The sequence below is a fragment of the Anopheles marshallii genome, chromosome 3 (genome assembly GCF_943734725.1).
Source record: "Anopheles marshallii chromosome 3, idAnoMarsDA_429_01, whole genome shotgun sequence".
NCBI classification, from domain to species: domain Eukaryota; kingdom Metazoa; phylum Arthropoda; class Insecta; order Diptera; family Culicidae; genus Anopheles; species Anopheles marshallii.
In genome coordinates, this window is record NC_071327.1 from 3,675,525 (window position 1) to 3,692,282 (window position 16,758).

Genomic DNA, 16,758 nt, shown 5'->3' on the forward strand with positions numbered 1-16,758 from the left:
GCGACCGAATCCGGAAAACCGATTCATCAATACGCCGTCCACACTGGCGCTCCGATTGTCATAGGAGCGTACGCTCGGTGTCCACACTAAGCTTGAGGTCGGCATACTGTTTCCTTCCAACCCCGGCTGTGGTGTGATGCATCTGATTGTTTCCGGGAGGCAATTAATTGGGGTTGCAGTTGTCGATGAAAGACGCCTCATCAAAATCCCGCTGCAAAAAGTCGGAGAAAAGGATGAGACCGTGTGATAAGTTGGGCGAGGGATGCAACGTCAGCACGTGGTTTAATGGTGTAAAGATATATTGAGCGAGCAGGCTTCACAATTTAGGGGAGCATAATGGGTGCCATAAATTAGAATTATGAAGCAAATGGGCAAAAAATGCGTTACTTATCGTTATTTATTACTACAGTACGTAACACAATTAGCTCGCCATTATGTTCGTGCGATGCGTTACTTAAATGTTAAAAGTTAACTTCAACAAGTTCTGTAAAATATTAGTTTAATTTCAAACTCTACTCTCAATGAATGATTTTATACAGTTCTGAACCAAAAACCGTCCAGCCGATTATTCTAACTGACAAGTATAATTGCTTTTTCGTGAAATTCCTTGATCGAAATTGTGGGACCAAGATGATATCTAGATTTTTTTGTTCAAGCATCATCCTTTATCAGTAAAGGTCTGTTGGTAGTAAATAGTACAGCACATCTAGGGAATGTGTCCCAAAAAAATGTACAATTTATGAAGCCCTGATTGTGATGAAAATGAATAAAGAAAATCGTCGAATGGAGATGCCAATTTTAACATTAAATAGCTTCATGATAACATACATAAACCAGCTAAAAATAAGCACTCACATAATTAATAATAGAAATAAAACAAGCACACAAAGTGTGGCACGCACTGTGCGAAAGTGAAGCGTGATAAGTTCTATGAATATAATCTCTCAGTAAACGGTTTTTTAATAGCCTTCGCTCAACACGCATCGGTGGTTCAGTGGTAGAATGCTCGCCTGCCACGCGGGCGGCCCGGGTTCGATTCCCGGCCGATGCAAATTTGAACACTTCTTTTTTACAACAATTCTTTTGTAATTAGTTGCCTCCTGAGATTAAACTCATCGTTATCGGTGCACGTCATCATTACCGCATTGTGTACACAATCCTTCAACGATATCAACATTATATATGTCCATGTCGTCTCACTTTACTAAAACTGGCGAGCGGCACATGCCATCCAATGGTTCGGGTTTGTAATCCTATGTTCTCCCGCCGTCCGATGCCGTTGAACCGATAACTGTACAGAAACTGTAAATGCCAGACACACAAATACCGCTGACTCGGAAGCGAATTCCCGTTTGCTCCCCTTCCTACCTTGGCAGTACGAGCAGGTATGGCAACATTCTTCGCAAACATCATTATCGCCGGTTTGACTGAGTGATCCTGCCCGTTCTGCCCACTGCCAACCCACGGCGTACCGAAACAGACAATGGAAGGTGCATATCAGCCTGCCTTACGCATCGATGCACTACGCCGTTGGTTGGGTAGTACGGGGTCCTACCACGCTTATTTCATCCAGTGCGCATCCGGAACGTCAATTTACCGTTTGTGTTCGGTTCGGCTGGCGAATTATTGGGATTTTCGGTACGGCAAACAGTGACACGCGGTTACGCAGCAGCATCATCTAGGATCGGGGAGGATGATGATTTGACATATTGGCCACATGTCTTTCCTTCCATCCGGGTGGTGCGGAGTTTCGGGGCCATCTATACGCCATATCGTGCACGGGTTGTAATCAGTGCGGGAATCGTAGAATTTCCGAGCAGTCTTTTTTCGACTTTGAATGGACGCATTGGATTGATGGCTGAGTGCATCGCGGTGGATTCATTCGCTCATAACTCGGACGGAAAAGACGGGATTAGGCTTAATTCTCATTATCGGTTAGGAAGCTCTCTGTGGTTGGAGCTGGATTTCTACCATCTTTAAACTGTCAACCCGTAAAGTGCTTCTGATTGATCGTAATGTAACTAACCAAGTTCAGTGAGCCGAATCTCGAGGGTTAAGCATCTCCGAATGCATTATACTTCTGAGATATGGATTAACAAATTAGTTACATTTTCCACTACTTGCACTTGAAGGGTTAACACCACCCGATTTCTATTTCCCGTGCCACTTTCGCTATCTGCTTGTATAGCACCCACTAATGGAGAGATCCTTGTTTTCTACTACTACTACGACAACTACAAAGTACCTCTCCAATTACATAGCCCACCCCAAAATCCAGCCCACATCCCGTCAACTGCAATCATGCATCTACTGCATCCGATCCGAAAATCAAAACCAACGTGCCCCCCCACAGAAAGTGCCACGCTTGCAGATGCCAATCGAACTCGAACGCGCATCTCCGGCTTTATTTCACTCGCGATAAATTACTGTCCACCTGCGACATCAGCCGCCACCACCATCCTTCCGACAACGCAGCGAATTGGACGACAAACGGTTTTCGGTCCCCAAAATTTACCTCCCCTCAGCAACCACCCGATTGCACTCGATTGGCAGTGACGAGGTGGATGAATTGTGTGAAATTTAACCATGGTGCGTGAGAGAGAGTGAGAGCGAGAGAGTTGGCGATGCACTTCCAACTCACAACTCCACTGCCAACTCTGCACGGTGCGTATGGTATGACATTACTATTCACTTTCAGACAGGTGGTAATAACCCTTCATTGGACGGCCGGTCGGCCTCCTTTCCCGATGTGCGACTCTGTACCCGGTGCAATTGGCTGAGGCCTAATGATGACAGATTGGAGGGAAATTTCGGTGGAAAACCGATTTTTACCAATGCAAGCGGGATGGTTCCGTGCCTAAAGCGGTCAAAAGCGGGGAGGGTTTTTGGGATGGAATGGCAATAACCGGCCGGTGGGTGGGATTTCATGCCATCGATTTTCTCGATTTGCCGAGCCCGGTAACATGATCTTCCGGGAAGGGAGTTCTGTGTTTAAAGTGAATCCCTGGGTGAAATCTCATTTCGGCAGATACGTAGAATTACCCTTCATTAACGGAGCGGCTCGTTTTTGGAGCTTATGATTTTACTGGAATTTCATTACTGGTGTACTCTCAACTGGCTGGAATTGAGCTAAATCTAAAACGAACATTAAATTCTGTTTAAATTTAGGGAAGTTTCACTAACTTTTCCTAAGTAATATTTATCACTACTTACCATTAGTGATCTTGAAGATATTTTTATCTAGGCCTGAATACTATCCAATACATCAGGAGGAATAGAGAGGCTGAAAAGTTTGGAGACCCCTGGATTAGACCAAACGGTAAGTTGCGCAAGGCAATACGCGACATTAACATTTCATTTGCGCTATCACCGCAAAAGTCAAATTTTTTTTTTGTGGGTTGTGCAATAAAATCTTAACTTTGAATGTAACAATGTGAATTGACAGGGCGGTGAAAGTAACGCACCGGACTTCATGTTTGGTTCATTACGGCTGTCATTGCATTCGCCCTGGTGGAATGTGAACTTTCTCGTTCAATAATCTGCGGCTAGTGTTGATATGCTTGTGCCACGATTTCCCTGGACATTCAATTAATGATCTTTTGACCTCCTTCCTTTTGTTGGGAGGGCTCTTTTGGAGCAACAGCCAGCCAGTGGTATAATCCTTTCTAATAGTCCCACATTTCTTCACAACGCCTTCAGGTGACGAACGGTCGGCACTGCGCATTCACTTTCAATCCGTCCAACGAAACTGAAACCATTTTCCGTCCACACTAATCTCGCCACCCCAAATCCGGAACAGGGATCACGGGGCTCATACCCAAACACAAACCTCCCCCCGACAAACAGAACAATTCGTTCCGCACACGAATCAATATCAATTTCCCATGGGCGATCGGGAGAGAGGCCACGTCTTCTCCTGGGCGACAATTAAACCCTTTTTTCGCTCGCTCTCCACCGATGTTCGTCTAATCTGGGCTTAGTGTGTCCCACCCTGCTGCATTCCGTCTTACCCTCCCCCCCTCATCCGTTAAGAAGCCGTTGCGAAAGGGCCATTTTGACGTGACGTTTCCGTTTCTTTCCGGGGTTTTGTGTGTGGGTATTTGTGGCTGTCGATCCTGCGACGAGACGACCCTTTAACGGCCCTGTTCTTCTTCCCCAAACCCCACAAATTCCAGCAATATTTGACCGGTTGTAGCTTAATGTTGTTTGTGGTGTGTTTTGTTTTCGTTTTACCACTATGTCCAGTGTGGGGGTCTGTCGCATCTTGACATCGCGGAAGTTTTTCTGCTCCATGACGCACACGGGCGCAGAGATGAATCCACACACCCTACCCGTAGTGGCTAGTGATTGCATCGGTATTTAGCTTCGACAACGAACACCCCGGTTTGCCTCGTCTCCACGTTCGCTACGGTCGGAAATTCATACGCGATCGCACTTAAATCGGACCCGGCGGAACATTATGGCGGGATGCTCACCGTACGGCAGGCCACTTAAATTGCCAACCCCCCGGTCCATTCGGTCCATGTTGATGGTTTCACCTTCCTACCCCCCCTTTTTGGGTGCTTTTCTACGCTGTCCAGCGGCGTGTTGGCCGGCGGCTGTGGAATCCGTGCACTGGCACTCCAACACACCAACAAACAAGCCACGGATGTGAAATTATCCGTACGAACGGACAACGTAGGGAAGCGAAACGGGGAAAATGAGCTAGGAAAAATGTTTGGCCAAAATGGCTTGACGCTGCAGTAAATGACGTTTTGTAACTTCCAGCACTCCGTGCGTCAAAGCATCCAGTGGACCTCCATGTGGGCTTGCGCCGACCGTCACGAACTGGTCGGCGACCAGCTCCAAACATATCGCACTCGCGTCCAACAAAAGCCCATTACTGCTGTACAACAGCGCAAAAAGAAGGTACAAAAATAATACAAAAAAACACTCCCTCGCGCCCAGGTCCGCTTACTCGCTTGCATGATGTAAACAAATAAATAGAAAAATGTGTGCAAAAGAATGGTAATAACAATGAACGACCGGGCTCGAACGTGGGTGACCAGAGCCGGGGAAGGTGAAGCTTATCACGATGCGCCCGCAGAGGGAAAATGGCCCATTCGCGAAAAGTGCCCACTCTACGCTTCGACGTACCGAAACGGCTACTTGTGTGCCGTTTTGCTAGTTCCGCTTCGGTAGGGAAATGCAGGTGACTTCCCACTGGTGCCACCGTGGTCTGGTGCCCTCATTGTACGGTGCTTTTGGAATAAGCTGCAAAAGTGAAGAGGCAAAAAAACAAAAAAAAAACGATAGCGTTGTGTTTCTATTTCATTAACCCTTGGGTGTATGGGCGCTTTCCAGTGTACAAGGGTTATGATCATATCTGACATAGTTTGAAAATATATCAAAACAATCCAGTTGTCTTATCAAAAGTTGTCCTCTTCAAAACTAGATTCAAGGTTCTGGAGTTCAAGTGGTAAAGTTGTATTCTATTCAGGTTAAGTCAGAAGGTATTGTGGCCCTTCCGACTTTCTGGATGTCGCATAAAACGAAGTAGGCAATGCACCCAGCTACCTCGGATAAAACATCCGTAATGTCGGAGAGAAATGTGTAAGAATTGAGAAAGATTTGTACCGAACTATATCCCCCAGAAATAACTCCAACTTTACCACTGGATCCTATAAACTACAGTCTAATCTCACTTAGGTAGTGTCTCTTAAAGATAGTAAGTCTCCCTAAGATGAACATTTTTGACAGTTCCTTCATTTTTTGTCTCTCAAAGCTGCAAAGTCTCCTTAACATAGCATTCTCTAAGCTGCACATGAAGTTTATACACCAATGTCTCCCTAAGGTAGCCGTATTTTGGTGTTTGCCAATGACACCTCGTCTTGGCTGCGTTTACAGAGTATAGTTGATGACTTTTGCCGTACATAAATTTTGCCATACATCCAAGTGTGTTTGTTTCCCTAAGCTGCATGTCTCTCTAAGATAGCGGTCCCTTCAGCTTGCAGGTTAGAGAGACTTGACTGTATGTACAGTAGTTCGGCAGTTAAAACCATTGTCAAACGAAGTCGTTATACGCTCAGCACTTTAAAGGTTAATTCTAGTACCACCGTCTGTACTACAAATGACAACTGCAACAACAACAAAAAAACAACACATACAATTATGATACCATCAAGCGGACAACAACCGACGGAACGAAGCGTAAAATATACCGTACCGTACCGTTGGCCGACCATCATCATCCTTCTGCCATGTTCCGTCCATCATCAGCCCGGTGTACCGAGGTCAGTTCGTCAGCATTTTCCCCGAATTTCCCCACGCTCCACGGCAATGACAGAGCCGTTTGCATTCGTAGCCGTACTGTGCGCACAGTCAGCACACCTTTTACGGATTAAATCTGCCAGATCTTTGACCAATGCGTCGCTCCGTTCGCTGCACCGTGCAATTTCCACCCTCGACAACCAAAACCCAGCCAAAGTGTGCATTCAGCGTCGGAGGGAGCCCGCTCGCGAGTTCAAAAACTTTTCCCTTGCTTCAGACTGGCGTGGGCGAGAGGTTGAAGTTTGAAGGTTTGCTATTTTTGCCGCTCTCACTGCCACTCGTATGCACTTTTAGCTTCCCCCAGCCGCGTGTGTTTGAGGGGTTCGTTGACGGAGTGCTCGGTAGCTGCTCCAACCGTGTGTGCCCTTGCACGGGAGATGGAGTGTGCGAGATTTAGAGGATTTGCGAGTTTGGGATTTTATTTTACCGAGGTGTTGATGCTAAACAATCGACTCGAGTGCTAAAGTTGCCCCCACTGTTCAAGGGTTGGCTGTTGGAACGATCGGGTTGCTTGTTTGTTATACGCCGTTTGTTTTTGTTTGCCGATGATGCCTTTTAATCACCGGGATTTGTGATGATTTGCGCGTCGTGTGTGCTGCTGGGAATGATAGTGGTTGGATTAGTTTTTTGCACCTTGCTTGGTTCGAATTGTTTTAGAATGAATTTCATCGTTGAGTATCATAATGTAATTTGTTTTCCAATTAGCATGCAATAGAAGTGTTCGGTAATTGTAACCAAGGTTGGGGAAAAAATGTTCAAAAAGCAAATTATCCATACAGCAACTGACGAGAAAAAACATGTTTCAGCTTCACGGAACAATTACGTTAATTAAAAGCACGCATTCAGTTTTAGTTACTTTTTCCACTGAATTGGGTGCATTATTTTGTAATCTATCGGAAAAAGCATGCACATGAAACGCTTACATTTCAGTGTAAGTATTAAGCGGCACTAAACGATTTTATCACAAACAAACTGCTGCCATTGACGACTTTTGAAGCTGTGAAAGATTCCGAGCGTTCGGTTCAACATGGTTCTAGAGAACGTCCTGCGAGAGACTTAGAAACAACGATGTCTATGGCAACTAATCTGTAGAATACGTTAATGAAGATCCACTTCAATAGTGCACTAGACGTTAGTGACGAACTTTGGATTACGAATTAAACGAACCAAATCAAACCTATCTAAAGCTTTCTAAGTACAGCGATAAGTCGCTATGTGTGCCTACAAGTAGATGCAGTAGGATGATAAGCTCCAATTAGTATTCTTATTTGGAAATGCAGAAACCTTAACCTGGTTCAGAAAAGTCTTTGCTACATAAGCTATCTTTTATGGGACTTCAAACCCTGGAACGGTAACTATTGAAAGGCCATTAACAATATCAACTTACTATCGAGTGCTGTTACCATTTCCAACCCTTTTTAGCCACCCGAAATTCGTACCAATTCCACACGAAACAACAGGAACACACTCGATCGTATCATCGCTAAACTGCGACTGCATTTAGATTTTTAATTATTCCACCCATTTCAACCAACACCATTCACTTTTATTTCACACCACTTATCGTGGTTATGATAGGGAAAATAGTGTCCCATCTTCTGAATCCCTAACCGGGCATTCGCACGAGTCCACAACGCACCACGAACCGGAACTCGCTCGACCGATCGCGCTCCGGTCGATTTCCTCGCCGGTGCAGTTTTGCAACCAATTCCGATTTTAATTAATTAAATCTAGGAAAATAGTTCGATTTGTCCATCTAACGGTCCGTGTCGTCGTCCACTTTACCGAAAAACACCGTCTAGACCAGAGTGTGAGGGCGAGAGTGAGAAGTCGTCCTGCTGGTCCGAGGCTCGTCTTTGGTTGTGGTCTGCATCTGTGGAACGAGATTGAGAATTGTACCACCATTTCGAACCGAACGGAGCTACGTCGAGACGGATGCAAAAATGAAAATGGAACTCAATTTCCTACCACTTCAACTCGTCGCTCCCTTCCGTGGTCAAAACTTTCCGATTGTGAATCCAACTGGGCGGGGGGGAGATCACATAGAAAAAAAAAACACTAGAGAGATGCATTCGAACGACGGGCAGCACTTGGCCCGGGAAAACCCGTTCATGTTGATGACAGGCAGTTAATAATTTAAATGGCTACCATTTTGCACTGCCGAGTGCCTTTGCTGCCGTTGTCCGGCAGTCCATAGAGGAGGGTCCGGGAGGAGCATTTGCATGGATTGCTGGGGGGGGGGGAGGGATGAACCGGGTAAGGTTAATTTTCGTAATCGCCACTAACGTGCGAGATGATTCGCAACGGCGTAGCTGTGATTCGAAGAAGTGTTCCAGCAGCCTGGAGCGTTTATTTTTGTAGCCTCTGGTCTCTGGTCTCATCCGCAGTGGGCTTCCGGGATAGTAAGCGTTGATTCCTGAGATGGTCATGTTGAGTGGGAGTATGTAACACAGAGCACAGGAAATGATAATAACGAACATACCCAAGCGACAGACGTATCGATAGGAAACGTTCAGATGTCTTAACCGTGATTTGTATCCTTCAAATTGCATACTTACAGGCGCGAATCGTTCAATCGGCCCTGTTAATACGCCCAAAGTTATGCTTTTAGTGTGACAATATTGTCTTATTAACAAACCGCTTAACAACTTGTTGGTGTTTTCTACTAAAAAAAAGAAACAAGCGTCTGTTATCTTCATTTCGCTAAAAAACAAGGACCCTGAAACAATGGTTCAAACAGATTGCTCCTATTCACAGCAGACGATATCGACACCCGTTGTGTGGTACCGTAAGCCGTGTGAATCTTTCCACTCAGAAATCTAGCGGAAGGATTACCGGAAAGCTCCGTTGGTGGAAAGGACCAGAAGCAATCCTTTCGGCTACGATATCACAGGTCAGGTGTCATAAATTTGGCAATCGTGAAATATTTTCCATGAAGCTATTGTTTTGCACGGTTTGCGGCGGTCTAGTCCCTTTTTGAAGCACACTTGAGAACAATCCTTCGCGCATTCCGAGTTCCGAGCGTGTCGGAAGTACCTCGAATGGGGAAACGAACCGCACAGAGCAGCCAGCGGGGAATGGAATGGCTATACAAACGAAAACCCCGGAAACGGCCTTTTGTTTTTGTGGAATCGGCTTTTTTATTCCTGGTTTGATGACGATTTGTTGTCCGTCCTGTAGGTTGAGCTCAACCTTTCGTCAAGTGCCATGGAAATAAAAACCAAAAGAAGGAAGAAAACCATCAGCCAAGAATTGATGGTGACGATATTTTATGTTCTCTTTGGTTTCGTTCCTTCTTCCGGTATCGTGTGACAGCAACACACCAAGGGACGGTATCACCCGAAAGCTAAAAAGGATGATGGCATCTTCACACCTTGTAACGATCGAAATCCAACCATGGTCGAAAACAAAGCGTCCCATTATGGGTGGTCGTAGAAACTGCATTCTTCCAACGCTCTCGCTCGCCCCAATATCTCTGGGCGAGTAGGGTAATTTGTTTCGTAAGAGTAAAAGAATTTATTAGAATCGACGAAACCATTTCTCGAGCATGAACGATAAGAGACAACGGAAAGGCACAAGAAGAGTGCATCTTCGCGGACCTTCGCAGCCCTTCCGAAGCGGTCACTTTGGGTGGCGTTTCGGATGTTTCAATTATCAGTCAAAAGGAGCCAAAGACTCGCTGCAGGCGCATATGCGTGGTCGCGTTGTGTGTGGTTGGGTTGTTTGTTTGCTAGCCTGCTGGACGAAACAACAGCGAAAAGGCGCCATTCAAACCATAATGGACTGGGCACCGGACACCATCTCCCGATAAGCGTCGGAAAGGGTCTGACAAAAAAGAAGGGAAAATATCTCACCCAGAACCAAAGTTAACGAAATCCTACCTTCGAGCCGCGTGTGTTTGGAAGATTCTAAGTTTGCTTTGGATTGTTTGCTGTTTGTTTCAGCCACAAGCTGAAAAATTGACCCATTAGGACGGTTTTATCGCAGGACTTTAATGATTCCCGCTTTGACATGTTCGATCCCTCTTTGGGCCGATCGCCATCGCCGGCGGTTCGGGGTTTGGAATGCGATAGTGTTGAGTCGTGGCTTCGGTGGCCTTTGAACAGCTGGAAACCGGTGACAAATGAAACGGTTAACGCCTTTATGGTGGGGGCAAGTGAGAAATTTATTCCTTTCCTAAGGCGGATTTGCTTTCAGCGAGCGGTATTTGAAAGGAATTCGCTTACAGCATGAAAAAAGGAGCAGAAAGAGCTTGTCCTATTGTCCAATACGTTTGAAATTTTGTTCGAAACATAGAATTTAGAATGGCAATAACAAAATATTAGAAATACTTTTAAATATACCAACAAAAAACATATATTCGTTTGATATCGTTCTGCGTAAATATTAACAGCAAATATGTTTTACATGTCAAGGTGATTCTGAACAATGAATTCTGGAAAACAAATCTGCTCTTCAACCTAGTGTTAGAGAGGGTGAATCGGAGGTGCAAACTTCGGGGATCATTTTCTTTGAGTCAATCCAGATCCTGAAGTATGCTGATGGCATAGATACAACATTGGTTTACGGCTCTCTTTCATATCAGCAACATTTCACCTTTCTTGGCTCGAAGCTAAGCACGAATGACAAACATTGATGTTGTATGTAAATGTATTCCAATCGACCTTTCTCCAGTCTGAGTAAGCTTCTCTACACAGAACAACTGTCGCGACTCATATACGCCTATTACTAGACATGTGAGGGGTTTATAGGCTTCCTGTGGCAAGCCAAGATCGTGTAGCGGCTGTAACCATGGATAAGTTAGTCAGACGGCTTAATCCAGCTCAATTTTCCTCCGCATACCCAGAACAGGGTATGTTTGTTTAATGGTAAACTTTAATTCATGGTAAGCAAATTTAGCAAAATAAACACATTTTATTAAAACTAAAATTTCATTCACTGGAACCGGGCACAACAGAACCCGTTCCTTTGTTTGAATTTGCAATAATTGTGTCCCGGTGCAGTATGGGACAACAACAACAAAAAAAAAAAAAACAGAATGAATAAAATAAGCCCGATTAAATATCAATCCCCGAACAAGCGATGTACTAATAAAACCCATCCAGCTGGAAAGTTGCGTTTGCTTGCGATGAAAAATATGTAGCGCGCTGCAATTTCCGCTTGCCAGCCCCAAACAGCACGGGGCGCGAGGGAACCATTTTTCTACTACATCGATCAAACGCAAGCACAATTAATGCATTGTTCAATTTATCAAAAATTACAATTTCCATGTATTACTTCTCGCAAGCGCACAATATTGACTGTGGCAAACAACCGGGGATACCCCGCAAAAATCCGGATCTCCGTCCTGCCCGTCCCCGGTGGTAGGCAGTTCACCGGCGGTGCATTGAAATACAATAAAGAAAATATCATTTTTCCAGCACAAGCTACTTTCATCGAATTTGCTGAAGTGTGTAACTGCTTGTCCTCTTCCCCGTTCTCATTCCCCCCCAAACGCCCGGTTGGTTCGGTGAGGCTGTGCAATATATTAAATGCATTGCACTTGTGTTTGTGCACGCACGATTCCACCCACTCTTCCCACTGGTTTCCCTTTTGGAGGAAATTTATCCTCACGAACCACGAACGCACAAACACAGAGCCCCATAGCAAAAAGGCTTCGAGAGAAGCAACAGAGCGAGCACCAAAAAACCCATAAAAATGAACTCCTCCTTCCCGAACTGCATTCAATATGCCCCGTTCAATATGGCGTACCGCGATTGGCTCGCAGCTGTGAAAAATCAGGATGCTTGCAGGGGCAGCCCCGGCTGCTGCCAGCGGGACGCCACGGGGTTTGCCAGTGAAATTAATACGCGAAAATCGAAAAGAAAAACATCCATCTGACGGACGACGTGGAACGTGACGCTCGCGAACTACGGAGTAATCAATTTATCATCCACAGAAATTGATTCAAACATTAACACACAACAATCACGAGCTTCTTTTTCAAGTCCTCTCCCATGTACCTCCTCCGGCATCCCTTCCTCGATTTGGGTAGCTCTTGAGCTTTGAATACGCTTTCCCGGAAAATTACATGGGCATGGGCTCTGCTCCCCAACCAAAATGATGATGATCCCGCCGACGAAGAAAGGCAATTCAGAACGCATTGACTCTCGTTCCCTCCCTGGATGAAAGGAAGATGTACGACAAAAAAAAAGCTTCTCCCCCCCAAAAAAATAGTACCATATTTCCGACGAGTATTCCGCGCATTCGTTTGTTGTTTGATTGCTGAAAAATTTAATAATTCCACTCATCGTGCCATATCGACTTTTCACTCGACAAAGCTTAAATTTTGTTTCCCGTTGGAAATGTGAACTGCAATCGAAAATTCTTGCCGATCAATTTTTCCCCACTGTTTTCCACTGGTTTTGAGCAGCCACAGCCACAGCTATTGAGGGGGCAAAAAGTTGTTACACAATGTTTATCATTCAAATAAATATCCACCCCCTCCGTCCGTCCGGTTCACCTTCGTCGCAGCGCATCGTCCTCCCAACCCACCGCTTGCATGCGCCCGCCTGGCAGCTGTCAGTTGATTGGGTATACATAATTTAATTAAAATCCTTTCCCAACATTACTTGTAATATTTTATTTATTGTTATTATGATCCACCACTGTGAGCTGATCGATGAGCGCATTACGCAAGCGAGCGGCTGAATGTGTGCTGGCCCACTTCAACTCCCCGTTTGTTTTCTCACCCTATCAACCGCGTGCAATGCATTTCATCGGTTCCGATTCCGTTTTTCCGTTGCTTTTTTCTTTTGTTTTTACCATCGCGGCAAACACAACTTACTTACCCGGCCCGGTGATGAGTTTTCGATTGTTTCATCGGTTTGCTTTCGTGCCTGTGGACACGGTGCGGTATTAATTGCTACAACAGCATAAAATAAAAGTCTTCACTGCAACGCCATCGCCAGATGAACCGTCGGGTGGGTGTCGGTTACAGCAACAAGCAAACAGTAAGGAGTTAAACTGTCGCGCACACAATCTGGCCGATCGGTTCCCATTGATAAGATTATCGGTGCACTCCCGATGGTTTTGGTGCGAAAGAGAGAGAGAGAGCAAATAAGTAAACAGAACAACAGCAAAAAAGAAACATTGAGTAACAAATTTTAAACGAAGCTTAAGCACATTCCATTGCATTCAATTATCGTGACAGTGGATGTCGGTGTAAAATGAAAAGCTCTCAAGGAAATGGCATTGAGAGGCGCATTTTTATCTCGGCTGTGTTGAGGTGCTTTGAAAAGTTGGTTGATAATTATCATTAGAATGTCGAAGACTTTTCAGCATTAAAGGTGATTAATGAATGATTTATTTTTTTTATTCTCTTGAAGCTTTTGGTCTAAGGATAAGCGCACGAAAAAATAAAATTAATTTACTGAGTAAGGCAGTTAAGGACTACAAAGGACTAATTGGCAATAAGGAGAAAGGAAAAGCTTCCGCAAGCTACTATTTTATTTGCGTTAGGAGCCGTTGTCGTTCAATATATCTGGTACGATGCTCAAGAAGTCATTTATAAAAGAAGAACCCTACTCGAACTCTTGGAGTCTTTCAACCTCAATAGGTCTAGGCCTACCTTGTTCTGGCTTGCTTTGATTTTATTCTCCCCTAGTCAGTCCTGCCAACGGGGAGTCTTGGAAACTTGCTCACATGCTGACCACGTTAAAATTTTCTCGTCTACTGTTACAGAAATCAACATGTCTATCTAAATAAATCCCGATACAATAATTAGAACTTTACCAACTTTTCCATTTACCCAACCTTTCCCAACGCAAGACAGTGCCGTACTCCACGTGCCACACTGCTGCAACCCGTGGCAACATTGTAACAGCCGCACTTGGTGACGAAAGTACGATCGCTAAGATGCCTTGCAAGATTGGAAATGATTTTTCTCCCAAGGCGATGAAGGGTTACTTAAGCCCGGTCCGCTTTCAGCAAAAGGGGCACATCAGAACGACGGACGCGAAACCAGAACCATCACGGGGCCCCGGGCGCTTTCGGGGGATCGTTTTTCTGTTTCCGATGCAGAAGAAAATGAAGCATTTTCATTTCCTTCTATTTTTGTGCTCGATTTTAATTTCAGTGCGGTCTGCACTTTTGTGTGTACGTGTGCATAAGTTGCTGCTGCTCGCACTTGCCTTTTTTGTGGCTGTATTTTAGCAGCAAGAATTAACGAGTTAAACACGCCAGACTCCGCAAGCCTTTCGCGAAACGGGAGCGTTGTCTTCTGGTGGTATTTTTTTTACTGCTGCAACGGAGGGTAAATCAGGGGCGACCGAGAGGAAGTTTCCAGCTCGTTCACAAATAATAAAAGAAAACCCTTCATCGGAGATTGGGAGCCCCGGACTTGGCTGGTGCTTCCCATGACAAACGAGATGTAAATCTTGACGTCTTGTGGCGTAAGGGTGTAGTAGCAGCAAAGAGAAAAAAGGAGTAAAATAAAATTAAAAATCCAAAGCGGCTCGTGGTTCTGGTTTTTTCCTTAAACGTTCGTTCCAAGCTGCTCCCAACCCTGGCCGAATGTCTTCTCTAAGCCTGTTTGCTAATGGTGCGAGTAACAGATCCACAGAAGGTGATATAAACCACTCCATAATGGCAATCGTCTTGAAGAAAACTCTGGTGATCCACAGGGTGGAAAGGGTTTGTACCACCGTCGTCGGCCTGATGTCACTGCTTGCGGAACTCAAACTAGCAGAAACGATTCCTTTATGACTTTCGTTCCATTTCGTCCATCCGCAGGGCATCCGCTTCCAGCTGCACTCGTCTACACTCTCCTTCCCCCCCCCCCGAAAGCCAAGGCCACCGGATCGTGGAATGGAAAGGAAATTATTCCTGTGGCCGGCAAAGTACGAGACGCGCGCTAATTAACTCACTCGTCGTTTGCGAATTGATACTCCGCCGGTGTGTTCGTTTCCACGCCGCTTCACAGTTTTGCTGTCATCGGCACTGCCAGCGGATGGCATTTGTGGCGTAACGTGTGCGTGTTTGTGCACGTCCACCTTACACGGTTGGAATGTTTAATACAACTCCACGGGCAAGGGCCCGGTTAAGGCATTAGAAGGTGATGTGGAGGTTGTTTTTTTTTATTTATTTTGGGGTTTTTTTTACATTCAAGTAAGGGAATGAAAAAACATCTCACTTCATCAGCAGTTTAACAAAGCTAACCCAACCGAAACGGTACGAAACACGGCCATTAAACATTGCCATTTTCTCGGGCAGTGAGCAGTTACCAACATTAATTGATATCTGTTAAACACCTTCTTAACCGCGACCCGTTTCTCACAACATCGCAGTGCGAGGCAAAAATTGAAAGTGTTACGGCCACATAAACCGCGTACACAGAAGCATCCTACATAAACACACCCCAAAACATACACTCCACCGCAAAAAAACGGCCAAACATTTCTGCTCCACCGAAAAACAACAGCGAACGGAAAACCCTTTAATGCGAGTTTATGTGCTGAATCGGGCGGCGACCATTATGTGCTAAACGAAAAGAGCAATTTTCAAAAAAAAAAGAAAAGATGGAAGACCAAACCTTCGCCACACAGCAACCATTCGCCATCCTAATCATTAAAGCGCCAGTTACGGTGATACGCAACGAGGGAACCGACTCCACACGAGTACATCAAATGTTATGTTCTCCCAAGCGGGAACCCAACACACTCGGTGTGAGCTAGGGTGTAAGGAATCTTTTCGCAAACTCGATTTATGATTGTGCAGTGATTTATTCAAATGCTCACTTTATCTTTCACAACCGGCTGCATAATCAAACGGTGGTGAATGCGATGTGCACCGAAATTGCACTCCTTCCAGACCTATTTTGTATGTTTTTATTTTGTGGATGAGGCATTCATGGGGATTGCACCAGTTGCGCTATTATTATGCTGCACATTTTGATGGACATTTGATGGTTACACAAATCAGAGCTTTATGAGAATGTTCTGCAGTTTTATTTAGTTTTTTCTTCGTTCTACTGTAACGTAAGAAAGAGGGAGCAAGCAATTTAATTCCGAATTTTATATGTTTTAATACTTAGAAAGTGAAACTCTTTTTTTATCATATCAAGAATTTTTTTTTTTGTAAATCAATAAGTTTGCAATGAAGAAACTGTTTTCAGTGCATAACTAAAGCTGTGTCAAAGAGTGAGTGCCTCGAGCTGAAGCAACCGAGCCGTTTGACGTTTTCAACAAATGTGGCATACTTTGATCTTCGAGAAAATAAATGGAAAACAATGTCTCGAAGTTGGTTCGCCAAATTTTTATCCGCTGATCATGTGCGTTATGACTTAAGCCTCAAAGAACTAGTGGAGGCGTGTTATTCACGAGTTAGACCACAGGGAGCTGTTTGATTAACGACTGTTTCGCTATTTTGAACATGATAAGATCAATACTTAGTCATATCCCGGCTGTTCCT

At 44.9% G+C, this 16,758-nt stretch overlaps 1 non-coding gene across 1 annotated transcript; it reads left to right on the plus strand.

Moving 5' to 3' along the window:
- Positions 1-980: 980 nt before the first annotated feature.
- On the plus strand, positions 981-1,051 carry Trnag-gcc (transfer RNA glycine (anticodon GCC)). Its single transcript has one exon. It is a non-coding gene; the product is annotated as a tRNA-Gly (tRNA).
- Positions 1,052-16,758: the final 15,707 nt, after the last annotated feature.